Genomic DNA, 5830 nt, shown 5'->3' on the forward strand with positions numbered 1-5830 from the left:
TGATCCTGTTTCAGAAGGGCCTCAGTTGAGGCCACAGCCTCATCCTCCTGAGAGACCTGAAGGCTAAAGCAACTAGCTCAGATGGGCCTGGATTGCCTGTCCAATGTCAGATAATACAAGTTTTTTGTGAGCTTCAAAATTTGGGGTAATGTTGTCTCACAGAAACAAAGACCAGTAGAGATTTCCAAGCCCTGAAGGCTGGCTCTACCCTGCTCCCTCCCTTCTTTCTCCTTCTAGATTTCCTCCACCCACACTTGTTGTGTTATAACTACCTTTCTGATCTAACTTACTTCTTCTTTCTACTCTGGACAGCTGAGCCTTTACCCTGGAACATTGCTCATGGACATCTGTATTATTGGCTTCACTTATAATTCTGGTCAGAGCAAAACTGTCTCATACTGAGACCTTTATCAGCTGCCCAGCAAGTGGCCCCAGGCTCTTGCTCACAACACCTGCTTAGTTTCACTTGAGTGCTTTGTGTTTTCTTCAACTAACTGCATGGTATTGGCACAAAAACAAACAAGTGGACCAATGGAATAGAAAAGAGACTCCAGAAATAAACCCAAAAGCTTAGAGTCAACTGAGTTTTGACAAAGGATACCAGTCAATCCATTGGCAAAAGTGATGCTGGAAAAACTGGGTATCTGAAAGGTTTCAGCTGGCAACTGGCTGATCCTCTTTGTCTAGGGAGTGTTATGGCGACCCCAATCAACCACAAAGTCAGTTCTTAATGCAAACTATAAGAGGCTTTCTTGCTAGCGCACTAGGACTCCACTCTCAGTCATGCAAGAAACAGTAGCGAGTGAAGCCCCAAACAAAGGGGCATTCAGGTTATATAGACACAAGTCCGTGGGGTGAGGGGAGGAAAGAATGAGGAAGTAAGATAAGGGGCTTTTAGGGTAATTTTATGGCAACCCTGAAGCTCAAACAGGACAAAAAAATTTTTTTTTTACAGATGTTGCAACTAGGTCTGATTAGCAGAGACATTTGACCTGGGTTTTGGGGGTTAGCAGGGGGGGGGAGTTTTACAAGGGTCCAGGCTTCCTGCAAGGTGCTAAGCTAACTTGCAAATGACTCCGGGCTCCCTACAGGGAGCTAGTAAATTGCCCTGGGCTTTTACAACTTTAGCAGTTTATTAAGAGGGTGGCATCACTTTAGTACAGAAGCGAAAGAGGCAAAGGTTAAACTTTTATTTTTACAAAAGCAGGATAGACACAGTTTAATTTCATTCTTACATTCCCTCATTTTGCATTTTTGGCAAGGAGTTTTAATCATAAAACTTATGTACCTATAATTTATTTTTGTCAGGTAAAGTCGGAGCCCCCATGTGTGGCCCTGCTCCCAGTCCTGGAAGGCTTTTTTTTTTGTGAAGTGAAGGAAATATTTAATGGGTTATACCACTGAGATTTACAGAGGTCACTGGAGGACCGATTAAATGTTACAGTAATTGAATTTCAGGAGGAGGAGGGCCTCTACCTGGCATTTTCCATGGTTTTGCAGTCCCAAGCCTGACAGAAGAAATGGTCCAGCCCCCTACATTCTCGCACCTGAGCCAGGGATTGCCCATCTTTAGAGCATATATAGAATTCGGTTGTCTGGAGAACTTTTCGTTGGGCAGAGCATTTATAGCTGGCCAACTGAGGGCCACTTGGGCAATTACCAGTGGGAGGGTTCTGGGCTGTGGGAGGACTTTTTAAGGGGTAGGCCTGTTCCTCAGGATTTTATATTTACAGTGTCTACACCGATAGTGAGCAGGCAAAAATTGGGGTGTAAGGTGGGCCACTATGTTTAGGGTGGCTGGGTGGCAGAGATATTTTAAACTAGTTGTCTGGTTTGCGAGAGGATCTGCCAGGTTAGTTACTGGGGAGCATGGGAGTTGGCACTATTTATTGTTGGTAGCATGGTAGTTGGCACTATTTGTTGTTGGTAGAGTCATCAACAGTAGTAGGTCTGTTGCGGTGGATGGGAAGCTTGAGCGGATGATCCAGGTTTTTTTTACTTTTTAAGTTGGGTCTGGCGGGAGTGCTGGCTTGACGTGGGAGGCATGGATTTAAGCTGGAACTGGTGAGGCACTTGTGTGTCTCCTGGCTTATAGGCCTCTGTGAGTTGGTTCCACACCTCTTTTTGTACTGTTTCAAGGGCCTTTAGCTTGGCATAGAGGGATTGAGAAGAGTGAGAGCTGGAAAAAGGGAAATGCATAGCAGTAAGTGTGGGGGGGCCCCATACAGAATTTGAAAGGAGTCAGGTTAAAGGGTCTGGGAGTGTTCCTTATACAGAACAGGGCCAAGAGAAGGAGGACTGTTTTGTCTTTTATGCCAGTCTCTAAGGTTAATTTTGTCATGGCCTTTTTAAAAGTTTTATTTATATGTTCTACCTGTCCTGAACTTTGAGGTCTATATGCACAATGTAATTTTTAATTGGACCCCAAGACCCTGGCCAGTCCCTGACTAATCTGAGCGACACAAGCAGGGCCATTAATAAAAACGCTAGGGAGTTTAACAGCACTAAGGTCTAAAGTCCTAAACATTTTCTGTTCTTGGCACAAATTGGTAGGTATGCTGCTTATCTTTGTACCTGTCAAGGTCAGGTTCTCCAGATGGACAGTTTTGGTCAGATTGGGGAACAACTGCACCATGCTCACACCCCGAGTGACTAAGGAATGCAGATCAGATAAATTGTGAAATGCTGAATTCCCCACAAAAGACAGAGGATTGTCATATAGGTGTATGGTTTTTAACAGTGGATTATTACCAAATGTTCTATCAGGGATGACAGAAATAGAATAACTGTGAAATCCTAGCTCTTTCAGACTAGGAAGGGCTTTAATAGCCTGAGGAAATTTTTCTAAATTATTATAATTTAAGTCTAAGGTTTCTAAGTTATCCAGTCTATTAAAACAGTGTTGGCCCAGGCTTTTAATTTTGTTGTTATGAAGATGCAGAACCACCAGGCTGGAAAGGTTGGTGAATGTGAAGTCAGGGATGCTCAAGATTTTGTTGAGGGCCAAGGTCAGTGCCTGCAGAGTCGGCAGGTTGCTCAGGGGGTGCATGGGCACCTCCGTCAGGCTGTTGTCATCCAGCCACAGATGGCGCAGCTGAACGAGCCCTTTGAAAGTGTCCTCGGACACCGAGGTGATGTGGTTGGCATTTTAAATGCAAAGACTGCAAAGCACTCAGTCCTCCAATGGCTTCACTGGGTACTGTTTTTAACTGATTGTTTTGGAGGGTTAGAACGGTGAGTTTTTTCAACGCAGACAAGGCCTTTGGGTGGATAGAAGAAAGGTCGTTGCCAGCCAATTCTTTTAGGAAAGGAAAGTTTTTAAATGCATATTCTGGTAATTGAGTAACGTTGTTTATGCTGATATTTAGCGCTTGGGTGAAGGCGTTGAGCCCCTCTGGCAGGGCCATCAGCCCCTTCCCGGAGCAGTCCACCCCACGGTAGGTCACCTTTGCTGCTGCAGGGTGCAGCACAGAGAGGCGGCGCCGCACCACTGGGCCCGGCCCAGCCAAGCAGCCCCAGGGCGAGGAAGCAGAGCAGCCCCAGCAGGCCAGGCATTGCTGGAGGCGCCTCCCGCGCTGGCCTCTCCCGAGGCGCCACTTGCTCCGCTGTCTTCTGAGCCCCCCACCACCACCACCACCGCCCTGGGCAGCCGGCCTGCAGGCTGGGGCGGGGGCTCGCTCCCTTGGCGCTCCGCGAGGCTCGGCCCCTTCAGCAGTTCGCCGCAGCAGCACAGGGACACGGCGCTCCGGAGTTTTCGCTCTTCTCGCGGCTCCATGGAAGCGCAGAGGCAGCTCTGCTTCTCCAGAGGCTCAGGACCGCCGGTCCACTCAGCTGCTGGGGCTGCGCTCTGCCATCGCACCCGCCTGGCACCCCCGCCCTCCTGCCCAGCCGCTCTTCAAGGGTGCCCAGCGCAGCCTCCAGCCATGCCAGCCCTTCGCCCCAGCCCCCGCCCGGCTCTCGCAGAAACAACCAGGCTCTTTTACGTTCTCTCCTCGCTGCGGCTCAATCTCTTCCCATCCTTTTCCCTTCTTTGTTCTTTCTCTTTTTCTGTCTCCCTCTTATGATATACCTTTTCTGTCTCTTTAACTAAGTCTTATAATGAAAGATCCTGTAATCCCTCAAGTTGTTGAAGTTTTTCTTAATATCAGGTGCTGACTGTCCAATAAAATCCATGGCCACTGAGGCTCTTTGTCCCTCAGAGGCAGGGTCAAATGGGGTGAACCGTCTAAATGCCTCCATGAGAGGCTCAAGGAACACTGAAGGTTGCTCAGTGACTCCCTGCATAATTTCCCTTACCTTTGCCAAATTGGTGGGTCACCTTGCAGCCCCACGGATGCCAACCACTAGAGCCTGGTGATAGACTGTCAGTCGCTCCCTCCCTTCTGCCACATTGTAGTCCCAGTCGGGTCGGGAAAGAGGAGAAGCAGCCTCGATGAGGTTAGGGGGCTGAGTGGGATGTCCGTCGGCCCCCCTGGGATATTTTTTCTTGCTTCCAGTAGGATCCTCTCTCTTTTCTCCATAGTGAAGAGAGTCTGCAGAAGTTATTGGCAATCATCCCACATTGGCTGATGAGAAAACATCAAGGACTCTACCAGGCTGGTCAGGCGCTGGGGGTCCTCAGAGAAAGGAGGGTGGTTAGTTTTCCAGTTATAAAGATCAGAGGAGGAAAAGGGCCAATATTGGAGTGGCTACAAGGGAGGCAGCCCTTCTTCGGTAACTGGTGGCGGGGGCCTGTACGCTTGTAGGGGTAAGGCAACAGTGGTGTCAGGGAACGGGAGAGCCTGTCAGCGATGACTCCTAGTGCCTTGGGCCAGCCCTGGGAGAATGCCTTCGGAGGCTGCAGAAGGAGCAGGGACCGGTTCAGGCAGGACACCAGGATCCCTGCGCTCCCTCCAGGTTGGAGGGGGAGGGTGAGAGTGAGAGGGGTATAAGGGAGGGGGAGGTAGGTCTAGGAGGAGGAGATCTTGGGTCTCTGGGTAGATCCATTTGGAACGGCTTGATTGGTTTGCCCTTTCTGGAGAGTCAGAATCAAGGGACTGGGCTACCAAAACCTGAGGGGGGGGTGTCGGGTGATCAAGGTGATGCCTGGGAATCCAGGGCCGGACCCAGGTGGGAGGATATTGTATCAGGTCTTGCCAGATGATGATGTACGGCTGTTGATCTGGATGACTTCCTGGTCCTTTCTGAAAAACAATGTCTTTAATGGCAAGAACAGTTTTGAGATCAAATGTGCCCTCGGGTGGCCATCCGACATTGAAAGTGGGCCACTCAGATGTACAGAACATCTGCCAGAGACCCTTCCTAATCTCTATAGATAGGTCGTGACCTCTTCCCTTTACTTCAGTCCAATGTATAAGAGTCAAATTCAGAGGAGCCACTACAGTCTGTCTCATCGTCAATGGATAGGTTAAAAACACAGACAAAAGAACAAAGAACAGGGAAGAGAAACAAAAAGCAACTTACCAACCTAGGTCTTCCACAAACTCAGAACAGATTCAGACGGGCGTTGGCTGTGAAGGCCTCTGCGCCCTTACTGCAGGAGACTATCAGGCGTCCCTGATTCTCCCTTGCCCATGGGGCGTCCCCCAGGGCTGCAGCCTGTGGTCCTCTGGGCACATCTGCCGACCACGGTCCAGCTATTTTACAATAGTCCGAAAAGTTGCATTACCTGATACAGACTTTTATATGAAGACAGACAAGAGAACAGTAAACAGATAAGGGATTACTTCCAAGGCCGATGTTGTAGGAGTGGGGTGGCCGTGAGATCCCAGATGAGCCCCCAAATGAAAGGTTCCTGCCGATAACCAGCCGCACCTCCTTGTCCAGGGAG

The 5830-nt window shown here is 49.2% G+C and overlaps 2 pseudogenes; both read right to left on the minus strand.

The window, feature by feature from the left end:
• Window positions 1–2413: 2413 nt before the first annotated feature.
• LOC102500993 (leucine-rich repeat-containing G-protein coupled receptor 4 pseudogene) lies at window positions 2414–3570 on the minus strand (annotated as a pseudogene).
• A 409-nt stretch (window positions 3571–3979) lies between these two features.
• LOC106733760 (uncharacterized) lies at window positions 3980–5393 on the minus strand (annotated as a pseudogene).
• Between the last annotated feature and the right edge of the window lie 437 nt (window positions 5394–5830).

The sequence above is a fragment of the Tupaia chinensis genome, unplaced genomic scaffold (assembly GCF_000334495.1).
Source record: "Tupaia chinensis unplaced genomic scaffold, TupChi_1.0 Scaffold144833_1, whole genome shotgun sequence".
Taxonomy (NCBI): Eukaryota; Metazoa; Chordata; class Mammalia; order Scandentia; family Tupaiidae; genus Tupaia; species Tupaia belangeri.